We start from the raw sequence: 10,594 nt of genomic DNA, 5'->3' as shown, positions 1-10,594 counted from the left end.
CTAATAGCAGTTCTTCTTACTGAGCACTTACTGGGAACCTCCCAGGGGACTATGGCTTCTGACAGGAAGACACACTAGCTCTTTGCGTATCTTCACAGTCTAACTCAGTCAGTAGAGAATCTGCCTGCAGTGCAGGAGACCCGGGTTCTATTCCTGGGTTGGTAAGATCCCCTGGAGAGGGAAATGGCAACCCACTCCGGTATCCTTGCCTGGAAAATCCCATAGAGGAGCCCTGTGAGCTGCAGTCCATGGGGTCGCAAAGAGTAGGACATGACTGAGCGACCAACACTTACTTACACAATACTGAAAATAATGCCTATGTAGAGGCTCCACTGATTGATCATATCTCCCTGGTTGGTAAAGGTTTCTTGGCTGCCAAGGGGTGATGTCACTGTTTAATTCAATCATTTGAACAAAGTCGATGTTATTATCTCTGTTTTACAGAGGAGGAAACTGAGGGTCAGATTTGTCCCAACTAGGAAGTGGAGGAGCTGAGATTCATCTCAGGTTGGTCTGGAGTGGTCCAGACCAGAGTCTTGAGTGGTCATCTGTCTTGGTAATCACCAAGGGACTCTGGTAGGAGTAGTAAGGGCCTGAGACGTGGGTAGAGTCTTGGGCAAAGAGAGGGTAAAAGAGAAGAATGCAAGAAGAGGGTGAGAAGAAAAGAGAAAGGAACGAAGAAAGGAAGTTTACGATGTCATGGAACTAAAACTAGCAGCCATTGGATCCAGAGCCATAGTAGATAGTGAAAACAGGTGTTTGTTCCTGTGGGATGAATGAGAAACTTTTGAATCTCCACCCTCAAACTCTTGAGTCAGGTCCGTAGACACCACTGTGCCCTCAGAACTAGCCCAGGACCTGGCCCATACGAGGAGCTCAAATACATGTTGAATGAATGAGAGTGCATGAGTGAATGTGTGAGTAAATAATAGAATGAATGATGGTCTACTATGTAAATTATTTAATAAGGCATTGAGTGGCTGAATTAATTAAATGGCAGATGGATGAATTCTTTAAATCTCCATAGAAGGAGAATGAGGAGGGAAGACAGCTAAATCTAAAGCAGCATCATGTCCAGAGCTTTTTATCATGAGATCTGTGCTAAGAACTTCATAAGCAGTTTTTCATTTAATCCTCAGAGCAAACTCTGTGGTATTATTTTCATTCTTTAAGCAAGGAATTAGGCTTGAAGATGTGAGAAGACTCATTCAAGGGGCATGCAGGCAAAGAACTGGAAATTTAACTTGGCCATTACACCCCAAAGCTCAGGCTTTTCACTACACAGTGAGTCAATATTACTTCTCTCAATACAGGACTTGTTTTTTGTAGCTGATGCCAATACAGGTGAACCCCCACTTATACAACCCTTGGAAAGCTGTACATTTAAATACAGGTTATTACTTATCTCAGCTCATTATGTAAAGGAAGCTTGTCTATTGTGTGTCCCTTTATAAGTGAAGGATTGCCCTGAACTCATCTGTTTCCTAAATCTGAATTTTGTTCAAAGCAAGGTACTTATTAACTAAAGATGTCTACTTGGAGGAGTTTGTTTAATTATTGCTGGGAATCTGGAATTTTGGTGTTTGGATAACTTAGGACCAGGCCCTTAATTTTGTGATACCTCATCTTCATGGTTTAAATAAAGGTAAATTAAAATGTACCTTATCTAGAATCCATTAAAGACAAGACACATTCAATATATGTAAAAATAAACAGATTTCTTCAAGATAAAAAAAAAACATCCTAAGCCAAGTCCAATTATGAACCACAAACTCAGAAAAAAATATTTCTATCATAGACTATCATAGACTAAGAACTGTCTTTATACAAAACTCTTTTTAATCAGAAAGAAAAGGCCTATAACCAAATAGCAAAATGGGCAAAGGAAACATAAATGGCTCTTAAATATATGAAAAATGTTCTCCTTTACTCATAATAAAAAAAATGTAAATTAAAACCATACTGATGGGCTAATTTTTCACTCATTAGATTGGCAAAGATAAAAAAATATGACAACACACTATGCTTAAGGGGAGGGAGAATACACTCTTGTTTTGGAAGAAATAAGCTGTTGCCACTTCTACAAAGAGAAATTTGGCAAAATCTATCTAAATTATTCTACATGTATATTTTGAAGGTATAGTTATACCTACATATATGCAAAATTATGTATGTGCAAGGTTACCATTGTAGCAAGGTGGAAGAGCAAAAGAAGGAAATGATCTTACAATTCATCAGTAGAGGACTGGATAGTATATAATGTTTATTTACAAAATGGAGTTCATGGTACATCTAGATATGTGCTAATATATTTTCCAATGTCCACATGAGTCTGTAGAACTCATGAAATGTATCTAGTTCTAATTGAGATATGCTTTAAATGGAAAATGCACACTGGATTTTGAAGACTTGGTATAAAAAAATGAATGACATATCTCAATAATTTTTTTACATTGATTTCCTGTCAAAATGATAATATTTCAGATATGCTGGTTTAAAGAAAATTTATTGTTAAAATTAATTTCACTTATTCCTTTTTTAAAAAAATTTTTATTGAATTTGTTACAATGCTGCTTCTGTTTAGGTTTTGGTTTTTCAGCTACATGGCATGTGAGGTCTTAGCTCCCTGACCAGGGATAGAACCCATACCCCCTACATTGGAAGGCAAGATCTTAACCACTTCACCACCAGGCACGTCCCTCACTTGTCCCTTTTAAGGGCTTCCCTGGTGGCTCAGACAGTAGGTAAAGAATCCGCCTGCCATGCAGGAGACCTGGGTTGGGAAGATCCCCTGGAGGAGGGCATGGCAACCCATTCCAGCATTCTTGCTTGGAGAATCCCCATGGACAGAGGAGCCTGGCGGGCTACAGCCCATGGGATCGCAGAGAGTCGGACAAGACTGAGGGGCTAAACACTGCGCAGACCAGCACAGTTCCTTTTAACTTTTCAAATGTGGCCACTAGAAGGTATAAAAGGAATGTGTGGCTGCCTTTACATTTTATTGAAGAGTGGTGGCTCTGGGTAAAAAATTAAAGTGAGAAAAACCAGGGCGTAAGAGTATTTAGCATACTACATTTATGCTTTAAAGAAAGGACAAAAGTGCTCTCTGAGAGATTTGCTTCTTTATACATATTTCTGGAATGATACCCTAGAAATGATGATATTGGCAGCTTCTAGAAAGAGAAACTGTAGACAGAGGACAAGGCTGCAATTTCAATCTTGAATCCTTTAGTAAATTTCTGAATCTATATTTACAAGCATTTTGAATAACATACAGTGATATAGTAGTCCCCCCCCACCCATGTCAACCCCCACCCCTAACCCCATTCCAAGATTCCCAGTGGATGCCTGAAACCGTGGAGAGGTGGAGAGTACCTAACCCTCTGTAAACTGTTTTCCCTATACTAACTAGGTGGGTAGAGTATACAATGTGGATATGCTGATCAGAGGAACGAATCACTCACGTCCTAGGTGAAACAGAGTGGGACCAACAGTGGGGCAATGAGAGATTCCATCATGCTACTCATGAATGTTTGCTTCTGGAAGTTTTCATTTAATATTTTTGCACTGCAGTTGACCTCAGGTGGCTCAGACAGTAAAGAATCCACCTGCAATTCGGGAGACCTGAGTTCGATCCCTGGGTTGGGAAGATCCCCTGGAGGAGGGCATGGCAACCCATTCCAGTATTTTTGCCTGGAGAATCCCATGGACAGAGGAGCCTGGTGGGCTACAGTCCACAGGGTTGCAGAGAGTCTGAGGACTAAGAACAACACAACTGAGATCGAAAAAAGCAAAACTGTTGATAAGGAGGGACTACTGTTTTATTCTTTAGATGTTATATATGTATATAATATACATTATGTACATGTATAATATATATTAGTCAAAAGTAGCTTAAAATATTTAATGTAGAATAAAAATATGCACAGAGAGGCTAGAAAAATATACAAGTATATAGTCACAGAAAAAGCTGAAAATGCACAGAAAAAGAACTGGCAGTTCTTTTAGTTCTCATAATGAGGAGAATGTGTTATGGGCTAAAAGGGAGAACTTACTCTGTTTTTTGTTCTGTACCATTAGGGTCTTTTGTAAAGACAGAGTTTAATTTGTGTAGGTCTATGAAAAGAAACTAGATTAGAAAGAAATGTACCAAGATGTTCACAATAGCTGTCTTCAGATAATGAGGTTGTAGGTAATTTTTTCTTCCTATTACTTTACTTTTAAGATTTTCCCAATTATTCTACATTTTTCCTAATTAGTCTATAAAGACTCTTACTTTGGTAGTGGAAGCACCAGCAAACCTTTGAATCAGTATGGGTTCTTTTTAAAAAATACTTTTAAAGATTCTACTAGCCTTTAATTTTAAATTATCTTCATTGCCTTTTTAAATAATAGCAAGGAATGCAGACTCCTTACAAAATGTCAAATGACACAAAGCTACGTGGAAAGAAAAAGTATCTTGTAATTCCATCTCCTGCAAAATCACCACTGCTCTCAGTTTTAAAATATTGCATTTATGTTAAGCCACTGGAGAAGCTGAGAACTCGAATATACTTGCTTTGTGCCAAGCACAGTCTTAAATGCTTTCCATTTATCTTGTTGAGTGCACCTAACAACTCTGAGGGTAAATGTTATGTTCCAATAACCACTGAATCAGGGCTCTGAGGTTTAAAACTACTTGTCTGAAGCCATGTGGGAAGATCCCCTGGAGAAAGGAAATGGCAATCCACTCCAGTATTCTTGCCTGGAAAAATCCCAATCCATGGGGTGCAAAAGAGTTGGATGCAACTGGACTACTCAACAACAACTACTCTAGTATAGGGGCAGGGTTGGCATTCAAATCCAAGTCCAGGAGCGTCTAAACCACAGCTTCAGGCGACTGCCATCATGGTGGGTGGGGCTGGGGTGATTAAGATGCTGGGACAGGACCTGAGTTCACTTCTGTGGCCCCCGCATCCAGCCCTCCTGAGGATGGATGTTTGATAAAGGATGTTTGACTTAGGTGATAACTGTAGGGTTCATGATTGGCAGAGGAGAAAATGTTAATAGTGGAGCTGGGGCATAACTGACCCTGGAGGGCATTTTACAGTGGTAGCCGGGGGTAGGGTGATAAAGAGGGAGAGGTGGGTAGAACGGAAGCCTGGGAGAAGCTGCTGGCCCCAGCACTCCAAAGGGTTAAGGCCGGGCAGGAAAGCCTCTGGGGGGAGCTACCACTAAAGGCTGCAATCTGGCCGCCCTCACCTCCCCCACCAGCGGGGGAACTGGACAGGCGGATAGGACTAGCTTCTCCGGGATTATCTGAGGCCTCTGGGCTGAGGTGAGCTGCCGGGAGGGACGGAAGCCCCAGGTACCACACGCTTCTACCTGCCTGTGGGGCTCAGAAAACCAGGCCTATCCTGGGATAGGCACCCTGACCCTGGACAGAAGCATCTTTGGCACAGGCACATTTTGGAAGTGAGAGGTGTTGAGCCTCAAGGCAGGGGGATGCTCAGAGTGAGGTGGGGATGGAGGCCTTTCTGGAAGGGAAGGGAGGCCTGCACCAAAGTGGGGGCAGTGAGTTCTCCAGCCTCCCCAGTCTCGTGGGGCCAGGGAAGGGAGCTGCCTCATAGAAGAGATGCATCCTGGGGGTTCAGGGAGCCCCAAGTTCTCTAACCAATCAGCCAAGGCCAGTTTCCCCAAGGCCCCAGCTTCACTCTTGCCCCCCTCCCCCTCTCAGCCTGGCCGCAGATTCTTCTTTCCCTTGGGTCTTTCTATCTAAACCTTCTCCTCCCCTCCCCTCCCCCCAAACTCTTTGGAAATCTTTCAACTTTCTTTCAAGTTTTCCCTGGGCAGTTCGGGGTCCGTTTCAGAGCTAGGTCAGGGCGCTTTAACACCCCCGGCTGGGTAGAGAGGCTGACACAATAGCTGCTATCACTTTACCATTGGAAGTGACCCCCGAATTTGCACTTCTTTCATCTTGGGACCAGAGCCCTTGAGGGTGGGCGATTTCCTGGCGGGGAGTGGCTTAAGCCGCTTCTCCACCGGCCAGTTGGCTGAAGACAGTCCATGCTCTATGGTCCACCACGGATATGACACCAGTTCTGGAGTGAGCCTGGCGCTCAGCTGGGGACGCTGCCCTCAGGGTGACTTCCATGTCCCAAGCTGGAAGGTGGAGAGAGAAGTGGACGCCCCCTGGGCTCTGGGCCACCCTCGAGGTCAGTAAACTAGGAAGTTTGCTCTAAACTAGGAAGAGTGGGTGCCTCATGCAGTTTGGAGGCCCCAGGGGAGTGAGGGGGTGGCCTTGGGACACCAAAGGGCTCAAGGGGTCAAAGAGTGACTCTGAAGATGCTGCGGGTGTGTGTGCGTGTTTGTGTGTGTAAGTGTGTGTGTGTGTGTGTGTGTGTGTGAGTGTGGGGAAGGGAGGGGAGGCATTGTTTCAAGTTCTCCTTCTCCCCACCCCCACCTCCAGCCCTTCCCCACCCCCACTCGCCAGCCTGTCTCCCCTCCCCTGGCCTCAGCCCCTCCCTTGACGCCCCCTCTCCCGGCCACCCGGGGGCCTCCTGGTGGCTGGAACCACTGCCCATTCACCTTCCCTTCCAGACACGTGATCCACTAGAGCCCCTGGACTTAGGAACTCCTGAGGCATGGTTGACGGGGAGGCCTGAGGCCCACCCTGGTGCTTCTCTTGGTGGTGGGAGGTTCCTTGGGAAGTCACAGTCGTGGGACTTGCCTGCCACTGGGCAGTTCCCTGTGGCCCCCTCATGCCCCAAGGGGCCTCTTGGCCACTGGGGAGGAAACCAAGATGGCTGGCGCTCCCTTGAGCCAGGGGCGTAGCCTGGGCGGCTGGGTCAGCATGACCAGGGGGACTGAAGGGCAGGCAGGAGAGGCGTGGAGCCAGGCCGGGGGAGATGCTAGTCTCACAGAGGCCTGCCTGTGTGGCTCCTCTCATGCTTGTCGGGCCTGCTTTATGAAGGATGGGTGGTGAGCCGGTGTGACGTCCAGGGAGAGGCTGGCAGGGAGGGTGTCTGTTCTAGATGCCAGAGACCTGCCAGCACGGTCTGCACCTCCCTTGGCCCTGCCCAGAGCGCTGGCTCACTCCTTCTAAATGTAAGGGACAGAGGCCAAACCTGCGCTTGAGACCGCGTCTGCTAGAAATACGGAGATGGGGGTGGTGGGGGAGGAAAGCAGGCCTTGGTGAAGGTGAGGCTTTGAATCGCCTGCAGAAGCTACCTGTCTCCATTCAACTCTTCCTTGGCTCCAGACCCTTCTTGGGTGTCAAAGATGCTGGCTAGATGTTTCTGGATGTCCTGTTTCCTCCCCTTCCAACCTCAAGCCAGGGGAGCCTGTGTAGCCGGAGGGGCTTTGCCTCCTCGGTTTCACGCCTGTACAGATTCCTTCTAATAATGGTGGGGCCAGGGGAGGCCAGCTGGGCCAAGCACCTAGATTAGCTTTCCCTTTCTGCACCTTATTCTATGAACGCACCTGGTAATCGCCAACTCTGCTTGGCCTTGTATTTCCAGGGAGCCATCTCTGAAAAGACTGGTGCACCTGAACCCCATCAACCAATTGTCTACTTAAGTATGATTAAGCCTCCCCCTTTGGCCTCTGCCTTTCCCCGCTGCCCCCTTCTCTGCTGGTCCAGACCCACCTGAGTTGTGAGGGTGCAGCGCCTCTCCGGGGAGCTACTTTTTCTCTGCAAGCTTTAGAGGAAGAAAGAAGTAGGGTATTGCCTACTCATACCTCCTCTTACCTCTTTGGGGAAGAGAAAGGAATGAGCTAGGGTGGAATGGGGTGGGGCTGGGCTGGGGCCGGGTAGGTAGGGTGGGACAGGGGAGGGAGCCGGGTGGGGTTTGCACAGGAAGGAGTGTGATTTATCTGGACGTGCTGGAGGGTATCTGGACCCTGCTGCGGGAGTTCAGGCAAGTCAACTTTACCTTCCCGGACCTCAGTTTCCTTATCTGTAAAATGGCCAGATTGGTCTGAAAGGCCCAAGAATCCATATGTTTCTGTATCCTTTAGGTAATGAGCATTTCGGGCCCTGTATTTCCCTGGTTGGTGGAATTACAGTGGTTTTGAGGGGAGCTCTGGAGTCAGATTGCTTAGGTTTTATAGTTTTAATAGCTTGTAGTCTTGGGAGTGTTATTTAATTTAACCCCCAAGCCTCTGTTTCTCTAAGTGTGAACTAAGAGTAGCCATCCTGGTGAAGGTGCAGGTGTGATGCAGTTGTAGCTCCTGTGGAGGGAAAGTGAGAACCGCATATAAATAAAATTACTTCTGTAAAGCCTGAAGTCCAAACGCTCCTCCAATGCAAAGCCCACAGAAACTTGTAATCGGTCAAGGTAACATCGTGCCCTGTTCCCCACATGGAAGAGCAGGAAGAATCACCCACACGATTTAATTGTCCCCTCTTTATTGTTGAGATTTTGGTTGAATTACCTAAATGCACATAGTAAGCAGTAGGTAATGGTGGTTATTTTCATTATTTTGTTTGGAAAGTATCTAGCTGAGCAGAGAGCTCACTTGTATGCGTCTGTATTGCAGCGTTTACAAGTGATATGCAAGAAAAACAAAACCCCCAGCATCTTTGTTGTCTGCCAGAGTGAAAAAGCTCTTCTGTGTGTACAGTTTGTTCCTCAGGGCTCAATTTTTTATCACATGTGGAAGTGTTCTTGCTGAAGTTTATCTCCTGAGTCAAAAAAAATAAAGTTTTTAAAGTAAATATAAAGTATATAAAAGATCAACAGATTAAAAGCTCAATCCCAGGGTCAAATAATACGGTACAAATAGAAATTCAGTGAGAGGTTAGATCAGTTTTGTCACAAGCACATTAAAAAAAAAAAACTACAGGCAAGAAATTTTTATCCAAAGGTGATTCTCATTACCAGTTTTTTAAAATGCTTTCTTTTTTATGGTTATCAAGTAAAATTCTAGTGGTAAGCCTTTGGTTCTTTAAAAACTTTTCAACTTTACTGAACCATAATTTACACTCAAACATCCCTTATAAGAATGCAAGACACATTCCTTTTAGGTGTGCAGTGAGCTGGCAAATGTGTATGCCCACCCACAATTTTTAAACCCAAGGCTAATCTAAAGTCATTTATTAAACTCTAAGAACAGAGATCTGAGAACGGTTAATGGTTTCCTTTTTAATTTAAAAAAGTGTCCACAGAGGAATATTACTCTGTTTTGCAAAACAACACAGAAAACCTACCAGTAATTAGGAGGATTAGTTTGTACTGAGAGGTGACTGGCATTTTAAGCTGGAGTAGATGAATCACAGGTCCTAAAGAGCATCTGGTTTCAACTATTGGCTGCATCACTTAGGTTGCCTGGGGCAAATTGGGCAGATGAGCCTAGTTTTGATTGTATCAGTTTTTTCACCTGTAAATTGGGGGTAATGGTAGTTCCCACCTTAAAAGTTCAACTGCCAGGATTGGGACAGTGCATGGCAAACAGTAAACCTTCCTTATCAGATCTCTGTCAGCACAAGGGCTAGGCTGCTGCTACCACTTCGAAAAGACCATCTCTGTCTCAGGTCAGCAGTTCTAAACCTTTTGGTCTTGGGCCCCCTGTGCGCTCATTGAAGACCCTGAAGAGCTTTTGTTTATATAGCTTACATTGGTCAATGTATGTTACATTCAAAATTAAAACTTAGACATTTAGAAAAGATTTCTTTATTAAAAAGAACAAACCTGTTACAGGGTAATGAATATTCGTTTTCATGAAAAGTAACTTTTCTAGAACAAAAAGTGTTTAGTGAGAACAGTGCATCTTTTAGGTTTTTCATGTCTCTCTAATACCTGGTTTAAGAGAAGAGAAGTAGATGCTTATCTGTCTCTACATTCAATCTGTGGTGATACATTATTTCGGTAGAAGTATATGAAGAAAATCCAACTTCATCCAGATACAGATGGACAGAGGGACAGGGGAAGGTCTTTTAACTTCGGTGTATGTAGAATCTTAGCTCCCCAACCAGGGATTGAACCCAGGCCACAGAGGTGAAAAACATCAAGTCCTAACCACTAGACCTTAGGAAATTTCTCTAGAAAGAGTATTTTGATAGCTTTTTCAGCGGATTTTTTTGACAACTACACCAAAATTTAACAGGTTCCTCACACCTTAGTTATAATGCAGAATCTGAAACAATATTCAGGAACTTTGGTACCCTATTATATTAAAATCCTTTGCTTTCTTTTATACTTTGAAATGATCTTTTAACTGTGCCAGACTATTGGTTATTTGGGAAAGGGGGTTCATTGAGTGACACAGATCTTCAAGTGCTGACCATTCCATTACATAGTCTAAAAAGTTGTGTTAGTGTCACCACTGCTCCCATCAGAAAAATCCTTAGGTATTGGGAAGCTGTCAAGCTCACTGTAGCAGATACAGGTTTTTCAAAATTCTAATTTTCATATGAAAGCTCAAAAATTTTCACTGACCATAAAGTTTTTCTTGAAGTGACAGGCTCACCTTATTCACTTTTGAGAAAAACATCTGTCAAATATATCCAAGTCTAAACGACTAATGCCACTTAATTTTTCTTTCAAGTTAAAAAATGTTATTCTATGAAAAAACATCTAGTTCATCATGCAGCCCAAGCAACTTTCACTCATTC

Source organism: Cervus elaphus, chromosome 12, assembly GCF_910594005.1.
Source record: "Cervus elaphus chromosome 12, mCerEla1.1, whole genome shotgun sequence".
In the NCBI taxonomy this organism is placed as follows: Eukaryota; Metazoa; Chordata; class Mammalia; order Artiodactyla; family Cervidae; genus Cervus; species Cervus elaphus.
The sequence above is the reverse complement of the archived record's forward strand: the minus strand, read 5'-3'. Positions refer to the sequence as shown.